Source organism: Hemiscyllium ocellatum, chromosome 26 (genome assembly GCF_020745735.1).
Source record: "Hemiscyllium ocellatum isolate sHemOce1 chromosome 26, sHemOce1.pat.X.cur, whole genome shotgun sequence".
In the NCBI taxonomy this organism is placed as follows: domain Eukaryota; kingdom Metazoa; phylum Chordata; class Chondrichthyes; order Orectolobiformes; family Hemiscylliidae; genus Hemiscyllium; species Hemiscyllium ocellatum.
The window spans coordinates 4,322,140-4,336,550 of NC_083426.1; positions in this window are offsets into that span (position 1 = coordinate 4,322,140).

Consider the following 14,411-nt stretch of genomic DNA (forward strand, 5'->3'; position numbering starts at 1 on the left):
CTGGTCACAATACTGGAACTCCCTCTCAATGGCATGAGCGAATAGAAAATTCTCAAAACCAATACATGCAAATCATAGGACAATAATGTCTCACATTTATGTTGTACTTTAAGGTCCTAAAGTGGATCAAAGCTCTCCATTGGAATGTTTAACTCCAAATTCTACACCAAATTACAGATCAAAAGTTAGGTCAGGTGACGAAAAACTTGATCAAAGAGGTTAATTTTAAGCAGTGTTTTAAAGCAAGAAGGAGGTGCCTAAGGGGGAGATATTTAGAGAGTAGGAGAGGATTGGGGAGAAGGAGAGGTTTAGGGAGGGAATTCCAGAGCTCTGCACCCAGGACAGCTGAAAACAAAAGTTGTAATGATGGAGTGAGTTTTTAAGTGAGCAGAACTGGAGAAATGCAGAGATTTCGAAGGATTAAAAGGCTGGTGGAGGTGACAGGGATAGGGATGGATTTGAAAACATGGGTGAGAATGTTAAAGAATTGGTGTACTATTTGAAGGACAAGACGTATCTGCAACATGTAGATAAATGCAAACTGTTGAGAACAATATTTTGGGAGGAACATTCACAAATCAAAATTATACCGTCCAGTTCCAGGAAGGAGTTGACAAGGGCATTACGTTACAGTGTTTGAAATTCGATCCCCCCTGACAGCATTCTGTAGCTCACTAAATTCTCGAGTCTCGCTGCCTGAGGCGAGCAGGATAAAGAGGCTGGTCCCGCTTGGCTAGGCTACACCACATGAATTAAAATATATATATCACACTAGGAATGGCAGTCATTATTCTACTCTGCTACTTCACAAAGCTCTGAATATTAAGAACATTAATTTAACACAGACACAACATGTACTAAAGACTGCGCTTATTTACAGCTATGCAAAAATGTGATGGGAGCAATAAATGTAAAGGACAGAACTGGCTGAAGCTTTCGAGTCAGACCCTGATAAGAGTGCTACAGTTCCAAATTACTGACAACATTTCGATAGTACTTTTAACATGTGAAAGCATCTTCCAGTGCTTCATGAATTCCGCACCAAGCCATGTGAGGAGATCAGGACAGATGACCAAAGTAATGTTTAAACACTAGGGGTCATCCAGGGGAGGAGAGCAGTGGCAAGACTGATGGGTCCAGGGTGGAAACCCAAAATTAACATTAAGGATGTGCAAAAGGACAGAATGACCACAGCACGGAGATCTTGAAGAATTGCACACCCCAAGGCAGTGACGGAGGTAGGGAAAGATGAGACAATTCAGATATCTGGAGGAGAGAGGCGGAGAATCTGGAGAGATTCCAAACCTTAGTCCACACAGTCAAGTTTCCCAAAGCGTACTGGAATTCCAACTGCATTGATATCCATCAGATTTCTTGCTTCCCTGGGGAACAGAATGTGAACTGTCCTTACAGCTGCCAACTTACCCTAGTCCGGGGCTGGGAGTCAAGAATAAAGGCACCTCAGCATAGAAACGACAAAGAGCACAATAACATTAAAAAGACAATTGGTACACTGCTGTTTATTGCAAAGAGAGTTAAGTATAAGGTATAGAGGTTTTTGTTACAATTTTACAGGACCTTGGTGAGACCACATCTGGAGTACTCTATACTATTTTGTTCCCCTTACGCAAGAGAGAAGGTAATTGCTTTGGGAATGGTTCAGAGAAGATTTTCCCATTAATTCTGGGGATGATGGGCTTGTCTGATGAGGAGATGTTGGACAGTTTGGGTCTGTGTCCACCAGAGTTTAGATAACTGAGAGGCAAAAAGCAAACAATGCTGAGGGGATTTGACAGGGTGGATGTTGAGAAAGTGATCCTTCTCGTGAGAAAGTTTAAAATCAGGGACATCATTTCAAAATAATTGCCCAGATAAGAAGGATGTAGGGAGATTTTTATTCTCTTTTGGGGGCATTTTAGTCTTTGGAATTTTTTTTGCCAGAAAGCAGTGGAGGCTAGGTTACTGAAAGTTTTTTAAGGCTGAGCTAAAGAGAGTTAAAGGGTATAGATGGTAGAACGTACAGAATCAGACCAAATGGCAGAACAGGCTAGAAGGGCTGAATGGCCTACTCCTGCTTTTGGTTTGTTTGTTTCTTAATCCAAAGGCAGTGGAATAACTGTGTTGCCTCGTGCTCACTATGGAACACAAGTATAAGAATGTGCATTCAGATAGCACCTGTCATGTTCTCAAAATATCCCAATAGCCTAACCATCATGAACATTTCTGTTCTCTGTATTAGAAAAGAGACCTGTACACACTGACAAAGGTGCAGTAAAGGTTTATCAGAATTAAATCTGAGGAAAGATTGGAAGGAATTTGTTTCTCTTTGCCATTTGATCAACATTATGTTGACCACTTTAATCATTCCCTCCTTCCGTCAACGATGCACAGTCTTAACTTGCCACAGCTCCTCCAACCCGCACCTTCCAAATCCATGATCACTTCCATCTGGAAGGTCAAGAGCAGCAGATACATGGGAACATCACCCCATGCAAGTTCCCCTCTATGTCACTCACCATCCTGACTTGGAAATATATCATCATTGCTTCACTGTCACTGGGTGAAAATCCTGGAATTCCCTCCCTAAGGGCATTGTGGGTCAGCCCACACTGGGTGGACTGCAGCTGTTCAAGAAGCCAGCTCATCCTTAAGGGATATAGTATAGATTCTGAACTTGCTATTGACGATCAAATCCTATGAAATATTAAGAAAGAAACATGGACTCTTAATAAAACCTCCACTCATTGACTGGGTTTCAGATCTGCAGTGGGAAGTAACTTTGGTTTACATGGATCAATAAGATCAATTTTCCCTAATCAGTAATTGATTCATTTACACAAATCCAATATTTCTATCAACTTACATAAATATTTGTCAGAATGGTTTAATACTGACACTGTCTATATGAATTCAGAACTCCTAAAACCAGCTCGCTGTCTCAATGGGACATTCACATTGAATGCAGTGGGACCATTTTGCCCAAGTAAGTACAGCTGTCGCATATTATTTTTAAGCAATCTCCCTTTACATAATCACTTCAATAATCTGATCCGATATTGCTGTCTTGTCTGCCTTTGTCTGTTTATTGGACAGAATGTCACTGAGCTAACAGTTGGGTCAGCTGTGTCTCAGCTGTTAATGAGTGAGGAGCCCATTCCTGACCAGAGAATCTTGGTTGATAGCAGCAGGAGGAACGCTGCTGTGTCAGAGACACTGACCATTCCTCTCCCAGAGGGTAGTAACTCTTTGAAATTCTCTTCCCCCAGAGTGCTGTGGAGGCTCGGCTCGGTCACTGAAATTATTGAAACAGGAGGTGGTTAGAAGTTTGGAATATCAAAGAGTTGAAGGCCATGAGGAGTGTGTGTGTGTGTGTGTGTGTGTGAGTGTGTGTGTGTGTGTGTGTGTGAGTGTGTGTGTGTCTGTGTGTGGTGTGTGTGTCTGTGTCTGTGTGTGTGTGTGTGTGTCTGTGTGTGTGTGTTTGTGTGTGAGAGAGAGAGTGTGTGTGTGAGCGTGTGTGTGTCTGTGTCTGTGTGTGTATGTGTATGTGTGTGTGTGTGTGTGTCAGTATGAGTGTGCCACCTTTTTCTCTGTAAGTGGGACAAAGGGTGGGTGTTTTAAACAGCCCTCCTCAACAAGGAGGTGACAGCTCCTGTAGCCCCCTCCTTTCTGGGACAACTGGCCCAAACCTTCTCATGACAGGTTACTCAAGCTGAAATGTGAACTCCGTTTTTCTCTTTGTGCTGACCCTGCCAGACATGATGAGCAGTTCCGGTTTTCTGTTATCATTTCACGTTCCCAGTACCCACCACCATTTGCTTTTGTTTCCTTGCTGCTAAACAGCATCTTATTGCATTTCCAACAGTCGGTACCTAATAGGTTCTTGCTCCTGAAGAGAAAGAGCTTGCGATCACACAGTGTCTACACCCCGCAGAGTAGACACGCAGGAGGCTGGAAGAGCACAGCAAGCCAGGCAGCATCAGGGCAATGCAACATGTTTTGCAATATACATCGTTTGGATTTAGAATGCTTTGTTGTTCTTTAATTCAGGGTGATCACTGTCTGTAACACCTTGTACTCCTGGCATTCCAAGGTATTAAACATCATTGCAAAATAGCACACCTGTGGGGGTCTGTTTGAACCAAAACTATTCCTCCAACCCCAACAGTAAACCAATGCAATCACGTCAGATATTGTGTTTGACATTCCATTGACTGGAAGCTGGCTCTCCCACTGGGGGTGTCGTTGACACTGGTTACAGAATCACCTTCATCATACCCTTGGCATTATCATCATTGCTCCTTGTTCTCATGACTCCTTGTTGTCATGGGATCATGTTGTCATGACTCCCTGACATCATGTTATTGTGGCTCCCCTCCTTGTTGTCATAGCTCCTTGTTACCATGTTGATCACCCAATGCTTGATTGACTTCGGACCATAAGCCATAGGAGCAGAAATTATGCCATTCGGCCCATTGAGCCTGCTCCATGATTCAATCATGGTTGAGAAATTTCTCATCCCCATTCTCCCCGTTTCTTCCTGAATCCTTGATTACATTGATGCTCAAGAATGTATCTTCCTCAATCATAAATATACTCAATGATCTGGCCTCCACAGCCTTCTTGTGGCAATGATTCCCCACTCTCTGGCTGAAGAGGTTCCTCCTTATTTCCATTTTAAAAGGTCTTCCCTTTACTCTAAGGCTGTGACCTTGTGTCCCAGTCTCTCCTACCAACAGAAACATCTTCCTAACATCCATTCAATATTCTGCAAGTTTCAATTAGATTAGATTCCCTCCAGTGTGGAAACAGGCCTTTCGGCCCAACAAGTCCACACCGACTCTCCGAACAGTAACCCATCCAGAACCATTCCCCTCTGACTAATGCACCTAACACAATGGGTAATTTAGCATGGCCGATTCATCTGACCTGCACATCTTTGGACTGTGGGAGGAAATCGGAGCACCCAGAGGAAACCCACGCAGACACGGGGAGAATGTGCAAACTCCACACAGACAGTCACCTGAGGCTGGAATCGATCCTGGGACCCTGATGCTGTGAGGCAGCAGTGCTAACCACTGAGCCACCATGCCACCCCTTCTCTATAGACCCAGAGTCCTCAAACATGTGTTAAGCTTTTCATTCCTCGGACCATTCTCGCGAACCACCTCTGAACGCACTCCAGGGCCGGTATATCCTTCCTGAGATATGGGCCCCAGAACCGTGTACAATGTGGTCAACTTTGTCCAGCTGATTGGCTGCAGCCCCAGCTGACACACTTTGCACAAAGCTGTGTAGGTCAGCACTAACACAGAGCCTCTCGAAATCTGTTGAAATGCTGGGAACAGCTGAACTCTTAGTATCATACCCTCACGTAGCAGAGTCAGGGTGTCCCTACCTTGGAGGGTGGGAGACCCAGGTTCAGAGCCCCACCTCCTACAGTGGTGTGTAACAGCAGCTCTGATCTGGTTGTTTAGAAAACAGCTCTAATACCATGAGAGTAAATGTCAGGGTGTTAATCATTGAGAGAATCCCCAGTCCCAAGGATACATTGCTGACAGCTAGTTTCATCAACCTCACATAATCTGGCTGTATATAATGAGATGCTATTGGGTTATCATGCTTGGTTTTAACAAGTTTAATCTTTAGGGTGAAGATCAATTCAGTGGGAAAAGATGTGTATTGTTTCTTCCCTTTCTGACAGGCTGTTGTTTTAATTGGCTCATGTGCTGAATTGTTGTCTTTTAACTGTTGATGGAACTCTCGCTTGAAGGATGTTGTTCTCCTGAGAAGCAGGAATTAATGACAGAGCTCTCCCTTTCACTCCCGAAGGAGCACAGTAACAGCTCAATAATTTGTCTCGCTCGGTGCTTGGCCAAGAGCATCAGAATAGTGATCCAATTGTCCCCTGACCAAATTTTAATTCTCTGACAAGTTAAATTGCCTGTTGGAATGCCTCTGAAGTATCAAACTATGTTTTTTCAGTTGAAGGATCCTGATGCCTGGGACGATTTACCTTCTGACCTGCTAAAGCAACAATCCAGCTCTTACTGGAAGATAAAATGATGCCTGTCTACCATGGCAGAAGCCCTCTGTTTACATGATCTACAACGTTAATGGTCCCTTTGTGTGAAATGCATGTGGAGGGATGATTGAGCAGAGGAAGCCCCATTTGCAGCAAAGCCTTTCCCATTCTTGTGGGCATTTATCATCGATGAGTTAGGACATTGTAAGCAAGACGGAGGAAGAGCTGGTGTTTGGATATCTGGGCTAGTAACCTTCACACAGTCCACAGGACATCTACCTGTGAGCTAATGTTCACAGTGTGCATGTCTGGAGATCGGCAAATCAATCTTTTAGCTCTTATTTAGATACCATAGCTGGCTTTCAGATCTAATCTGTATTCACATGGGAAATTTACGAATGTCACAGCACGATTATTTTTGATCTTGAATTACGATATAAAAAACAAATTGCCCAAAACAAAGTATCATACTCATTTCTTATCTATTTTCAACCTGAACCTGAATTAACAAGAATGATAGAAAACATTCCCAAGCTGTCATTTATTTGATTTTGGGCTTTTTATTCAACTCTTTTCCTATCTTGTAAAATACATATTTTGGCCTCAATGTTTTCAGGTTCTTTACCTGTCTGAGCTCTCTGCAGGCTCATAACTATCATCACCTGCCTTGATATCCAGGGGAGATGTGAACAGAGTGAGCAAGATCACAGGCAACAAACTATAAGAAACAAAACCAGTTAGAGCACAGGCTGATGTCTTTTGACCCATCACAGCCTTGCTAGAATAATCCCAAGCCTATGCCTCTGTGTCATTTACTCTACAGCTTCGTGAACTGAGTTGAATTATCCTTTAACGTTTCGTTAACAGAAGCAGAGTCTCTGCCTCAGCCATTGCTTAAAGGAAAGAATTCCATTTTCTTGCTTTCTTCAAAGAGCAGTGTGCCCTAACAAAGCAGGGTTTGTTACAGAATCAGCAAAAACACCGACTGACAGCAAAAAAGCATCATATCAGGATAATGCAGAAATGGATAATGCATAAAGTACCTTGAGTATCATATTAACCAATAAAAACAATATATTCTTACAACTGTAGAGCTATACGCCAGAGCAAGACACCTTTTGGCCCATCATCTTTCTGTCAGTTCTTTGAAAGAATGTTTCATTTTTAAAAAACAATTATTCATGAGGTGTGGGTGCCACTGGCTGGGCTGTCACTTATTGCCCATGACATGTTGCCCTTTGAGAAGGTGGGGCTGAGCTGCCTTCTTGAACCACTGCAAATTTTGTGCTGTAGGTTAACCCAAAAATCTGGTTGGGGAGGGAATTCCAGGATTTTGACCCACTGACACTGAAGGAACAGTAATATATTTCCAAGTCTTATGACCTTGCCCCTAACACCATGAGTTCTTGTCTTATTTAGCAGTTTCCTGTGTGACACCTTATCAAAGGCCTTCTGGAAATTCAAATCGATCATGCCCACTGACTGTCCTTTGTCTCACTTGATTGTTACCTCCTCTAAGAATCCTAACAGATTTGTCAGGCATGACCTCCCTTAACCAAGCCATGTTGACTCAGCCCTATTTTACTGGGCATTTGCAAGTACTGCTCAATCTTAATCTTAATTATGGATTTTAAAATGTTACAATGACCAAGATCACACTAACCAGCCTATAGTTTCCTGTCTTCTGTTTCCCTCCTGTCTTAAACAGGGCTGTTACATTAACCATTTTCCTGTCTGCTTGCACCCTCCCTGACTCCAGTGATTCCTGAAAGGTCTCCACCCTTATCTCTACAGTCTCCTCAGCTATCTCCTTCAGAAACCTGGGGTGCAGTCCATCCAGCCCTGGTGACTTATCCACCTTCAGACCTTTTAGTCAGGATGGTGAGTGGCTGGGATGGGGAACGTGCAGGGGGTGGTGTTCCCATGTATCTGCTGCCCTTGCCCTTCTAGATGGAAGTGGTCGTGGGTTTGGCAGATGCTGTCTTGAGGATCTTTAGTGAATTTCTGCAGAGCTTCCTGTAGGTTGTATACACTGCTGTTACTGAGAACGGTGGTGGAGGCAAGCGCCAATCAAAAATGAGCTGCTGTGTCCTGGAGGGTGTTGAGCTTCTTGAGTGTTGCTGGAGCTGCCCCCAATCAGGCAAGTGGGGAGTATTCTAGCACACTCCCAATTATGCCTTACATGGTGGACAGGCTTTGGTAAGTCAGGTGGTGAGTTACTTGCTGCAGGATTCCTGGTGTCTGACCCACACTTGTGGCCACAACACTTATATGACGAGTCCAGTTCAGTTTCTGGTCAATGATAACCTCCAAGATGTTGTTTAGTGGAGGGAGCTCAGTGAAGGATATGCATTTGAACATGAAGGAGAGATGGTTAGATACATTTGTGTCATTGTAATACGTTTATGTGGTGTGAAGGTTGCTTATCACTTATCAGCCCAAGCCTGTATATTGTCCAGGACTTGCTTCATTATAGTGTGGACACTCACTTCTGCTCTTCCCTCACATTCCTGCAATTATTTCCTCTTCAAGCATTGATCAAATTTCTCTTTTATAGCTACTGGCCAATTTATTTTCACTGCCCTTTCAGTGCACCCATGTACACACGGTCAAGATTTTACATGTGAAATACATTAATCTTTCATGTAGAGTGAGGATTTGGCTTAATCTCAACTGATTAAGATTTTTTTTCCTCACTTTTAACTTAAAAGTAGTCTATAATCTTGTAAACAGAAACAATAAAACAGTCAAATTTGTCCTTTGGTCAGAATTACTCAGCATATGGGTCACGTTAGTAAGAAAACATTGTGTCTGCTTCGGTCTATTATGAACAAGGAATGATGACTAAGGGGTTCAAGGGTGTTTCAGATAAGAGGATAGTTTATATTGCAAATGAAAAAGTCAATGATCAATTGATTAGGATAAAAAAAAGCAATATACAAAAACAACTTGCGTTTCTGTGATTTATTATGAACATAGGAAATCTTGCAACCTCTGCCAAGGGAGAAACAGAGACATTGTGCTGGAGGCTGGAACTGAAGTTAGAAAATCTTCCGAATCAGCAGGATACTGCAGGCATAATTCTGTTCAGGGGAAGGAGGAGCATCATCAAATCAGACACCCAGCTCCAAAGATAGTTCAGGAACAAGCATGGAGGTGAGTGACTGCAAGGTGGGCTACTTAAAAGGCCGGCCTACACTCATGGTTAGCGCTGCTGCCTCACAACGCCAGGGACCTGGGTTCAATTTCAGCCTCGGATGACTGCCTGTCTGTGTGGAGTTTGCACGTTCACCCTGTGTCTGTGTGGGATTCCCCCCCACAGTCCAAAGATGCACAGGTAGAAATTGCAAATCAAGTCTGGCTCAGTGTTTAACACAGCTGCCTCACTGCACCAGGTACTCCGGTTCAATTCCACCCTCGGGGCAACTGTCCGGGTGGAGTTTGCGCATTCCCCCCATGTCTGCATGGGTTTCCTCTCAGAGTCCAAACATTTGCAGTATGGGTGGACTGGCCATGACGAGGGTAGGGAGGTGGGTCTAGGTGGGATGCTCTTTGGATACTATGGGCCCCATGCTGCAGGTTATTCTATGATTCTAATGTAGCAACAAGGTTACAATGTTGGGCTAAAGTGACATGACCCCTTTAAACATTCTCTGCCTTCCTTCATTATTGAGAGAGAGAAGAACAAAAGAATTGATCATTCTACTCAGAGAAAAGCAGATTATGTGGTTTGTTACTCTATATGATCATTGCTTAGATCATCATAGTGCCTAGTTTCAGTTAAATCAAATAAAAATGATTTGTAAGCCAAATAACTGATGTCAAATCTGCGAATCTTACAGAATAGAATTTACAGCATAGAAACAGGCCATTTGGTCCAACGAGTGAATGCATGTCCATGCTCCATACAATCTTAACCCTACTTACAGAAGGTTACCAATGCACCCACTAGTGGGAGCACTACACGTGTACGCACATTCAGTGTAAAAGTGAAATACTGTAGAAACTGGAAATCTGAAACAAAGACAGGGAACGCTGGAGAAACTCAGCAGGTCCGGCAACATCTGTGTAGAGAGAAAACAGAGTTAATGCTTTAGGTCTGATCTGACTGTATTATAACCAGCTTCATTAAAGAGTAGGAAGAAGAGCCTTCTCCTGTGGCATGCTACGGCATGATTCTAAATATGGAGTAATTCACCATAACACAACAAAAGACACCAGAAGCAGCTAATAACGGGTGAGGCAAAGAAAATGCAAACTATTGACCACAATGGCTGGCTCTGAATCATTTGTGATAAGGAGTTGGTGTGTATCAGGTTGGTGTGCATCAGGTTGGCATGTGTCAGGTTGGTATGTATCAGGATGTTGTGTATCAGGCTAGTGTATATCATGGTGGTGTGTATCAGGTTGGTATGCAACAGTTTGGTATGTATCAGGTTGGTGTGTATCACATTGGTATGTGTCAGGTTGGTGTGTATCAGGTTGGTGTGCATCAGGTTGGCATGTGTCAGGTTGGTATGTATCAGGATGTTGTGTATCAGGCTAGTGTATATCATGGTGGTGTGTATCAGGTTGGTATGCAACAGTTTGGTATGTATCAGGTTGGTGTGTATCACATTGGTATGTGTCAGGTTGGTGTGTATCAGGTTGGTGTGTGTCAGGTTGGTGTGTGTCAGATTGCTGTGTATCAGGTTGGCGTCTTTCAGGTTGGGGTGTATCCATTGGGCATGTATCAGATTGGCGTATATAGGGTTGGCATGTATCAGGTTGGCATGTGTCAGGCAGGTGTGTATCAGGATGTTGTGTATCACGTTGGTATGTGCCAGGTTGGTGTGTATCAGGTTGGTATGTATCAGGTTGGTGTGTGTAAGGTTGGTGTGTATCAGGTTGGTGTGTATCTGGTTGGTGTGTGTCAGGTTGGTGTGTATTAGGTTGGTGTGTATCAGGTTGGTGTGTGTCAGGTTGGTGTGTGTCAGGTTGGTGTGTATCAGGTTGGTGTGTATCAGGTTGGTGTGTATCAGGTTGGCTGTGTCAGGTTGGCGTGTGTCAGGTTGGCGTGTGTCAGGTTGGTGTGTATCAGGTTGGTGTGTATCAGGTTGGTGTGTATAAGGTTGGTATGTATCAGGTTGGTGTGTATCAGGTTGGTGTGTGTCAGGTTGGTGTGTGTCAGGTTGGTGTGTATCAGGTTGGTGTGTATCAGGTTGGTGTGTGTCAGGTTGGTGTGTATTATGTTGGTGTGTATCAGGTTGGTGTGTGTCAGGTTGGTGTGTGTCAGGTTGGTGTGTATCAGGTTGGTGTGTATCAGGTTGGTGTGTATCAGGTTGGCTGTGTCAGGTTGGCGTGTGTCAGGTTGGTGTGTGTCAGGTTGGTGTGTATCAGGTTGGTGTGTGTCAGGTTGGTATGTGTCAGGTTGGTATGTATCAGGTTGTTGTGTGTCAGGTTGGTGTGTGTCAGATTGCTGTGTATCAGGTTGGCGTCTTTCAGGTTGGGGTGTATCCATTGGGCATGTATCAGATTGGCGTATATAGGGTTGGCATGTATCAGGTTGGCATGTGTCAGGCAGGTGTGTATCAGGATGTTGTGTATCACGTTGGTATGTGCCAGGTTGGTGTGTATCAGGTTGGTGTGCATCAGGTTGGCATGTGTCAGGTTGGTATGTATCAGGATGTTGTGTATCAGGCTAGTGTATATCATGGTGGTGTGTATCAGGTTGGTATGCAACAGTTTGGTATGTATCAGGTTGGTGTGTATCACATTGGTATGTGTCAGGTTGGTGTGTATCAGGTTGGTGTGTGTCAGGTTGGTGTGTGTCAGATTGCTGTGTATCAGGTTGGCGTCTTTCAGGTTGGGGTGTATCCATTGGGCATGTATCAGATTGGCGTATATAGGGTTGGCATGTATCAGGTTGGCATGTGTCAGGCAGGTGTGTATCAGGATGTTGTGTATCACGTTGGTATGTGCCAGGTTGGTGTGTATCAGGTTGGTATGTATCAGGTTGGTGTGTGTAAGGTTGGTGTGTATCAGGTTGGTGTGTATCTGGTTGGTGTGTGTCAGGTTGGTGTGTATTAGGTTGGTGTGTATCAGGTTGGTGTGTGTCAGGTTGGTGTGTGTCAGGTTGGTGTGTATCAGGTTGGTGTGTATCAGGTTGGTGTGTATCAGGTTGGCTGTGTCAGGTTGGCGTGTGTCAGGTTGGCGTGTGTCAGGTTGGTGTGTATCAGGTTGGTGTGTATCAGGTTGGTGTGTATAAGGTTGGTATGTATCAGGTTGGTGTGTATCAGGTTGGTGTGTGTCAGGTTGGTGTGTGTCAGGTTGGTGTGTATCAGGTTGGTGTGTATCAGGTTGGTGTGTGTCAGGTTGGTGTGTATTATGTTGGTGTGTATCAGGTTGGTGTGTGTCAGGTTGGTGTGTGTCAGGTTGGTGTGTATCAGGTTGGCTGTGTCAGGTTGGCGTGTGTCAGGTTGGTGTGTGTCAGGTTGGTGTGTATCAGGTTGGTGTGTGTCAGGTTGGTATGTGTCAGGTTGGTATGTATCAGGTTGTTGTGTGTCAGGTTGGTGTGTGTCAGATTGCTGTGTATCAGGTTGGCGTCTTTCAGGTTGGGGTGTATCCATTGGGCATGTATCAGATTGGCGTATATAGGGTTGGCATGTATCAGGTTGGCATGTGTCAGGCAGGTGTGTATCAGGATGTTGTGTATCACGTTGGTATGTGCCAGGTTGGTGTGTATCAGGTTGGTGTGTATCAGGTTGGTGTGTATCAGGTTGGTGTGTGTCACATTGGTGTGTATCAGGTTGGTGTGTATCAGGTTGGTATGTATCAGGTTGGTGTGTGTAAGGTTGGTGTGTATCAGGTTGGTGTGTATCAGGTTGGTGTGTGTCAGGTTGGTGTGTATTAGGTTGGTATGTATCAGGTTGGTGTGTGTCAGGTTGGTGTGTATTAGGTTGGTGTGTATCAGGTTGGTGTGTATCAGGTTGGTGTGTGTCAGGTTGGTGTGTATTAGGTTGGTGTGTATCAGGTCGGTGTGTGTCAGGTTGGTGTGTGTCAGGTTGGTGTGTATCAGGTTGGTGTGTATCAGGTTGGTGTGTATCAGGTTGGCTGTGTCAGGTTGGTGTGTGTCAGGTTGGTGTGTATCAGGTTGGTGTGTATTAGGTTGGTGTGTATAAGGTTGGTATGTATCAGGTTGGTGTGTATCAGGTTGGTGTGTGTCAGGTTGGTGTGTGTCAGGTTGGTGTGTATCAGGTTGGTGTGTATCAGGTTGGTGTGTGTCAGGTTGGTGTGTATCAGGTTGGTGTGTATCAGGTTGGCTGTGTCAGGTTGGCGTGTGTCAGGTTGGTGTGTATCAGGTTGGTGTGTATCAGGTTGGCGTGTGTCAGGTTGGTATGTGTCAGGTTGGTGTGTGTCAGGTTGGTGTGTGTCAGGTTGGTATGTGTCAGTTTGGTGTGTGTCAGGTTGGTGTGTGTCAGGTTGGTATGTGTCAGGTTGGCGTGTATCAGGTTGGTGTGTATCAGGTTGGTATGTGTCAGGTTGGCGTGTATCAGGTTGGCGTGTGTCTGGTTGGTGTGTGTCAGGTTGGTGTGTATCAGGTTGGTGTGTATAAGGTTGGTATGTATCAGGTTGGTGTGTATCAGATTGGTGTGTATCAGGTTGGTGTGTGTCAGGTTGGTGTGTATCAGGTTGGTGTGTGTCAGGTTGGTGTGTATCAGGTTGGTGTGTATCAGGTTGGCGTGTGTCAGGTTGGTATGTGTCAGGTTGGTGTGTGTCAGGTTGGTGTGTATCAGGTTGGTGTGTATAAGGTTGGTATGTATCAGGTTGGCGTGTGTCAGGTTGGTGTGTGTCAGGTTGGTGTGTATCAGGTTGGTGTGTATCAGGTTGGCGTGTGTCAGGTTGGTGTGTATCAGGTTGGTGTGTGTCAGGTTGGTGTGTGTCAGGTTGGTATGTGTCAGTTTGGTGTGTGTCATGTTGGTGTGTGTCAGGTTGGTATGTATCAGGTTGGCGTGTATCAGGTTGGTGTGTATCAGGTTGGTATGTGTCGGGTTGGCGTGTATCAGGTTGGCGTGTGTCTGGTTGGTGTGTATCAGGTTGGTATGTGTCAGGTTGGCGTGTATCAGGTTGGTATGTGTCAGGTTGGTGTGTGTCAGGTTGGTGTGTGTCAGGTTGGTATGTGTCAGGTTGGCGTGTATCAGGTTGGCGTGTGTCAGGTTGGTGTGTATCAGGTTGGTGTGTATCAGGTTGGCGTGTGTCAGGTTGGTGTGTATCAGGTTGGTGTGTGACAGGTTGGTGTGTGTCAGGTTGGTGTGTATCAGGTTGGTATGTGTCGGGTTGGCGTGTATCAGGTTGGCGTGTGTCAGGTTGGTATGTGTCAGGTTGGTGTGTATCAGGTTGGTGTGTGACA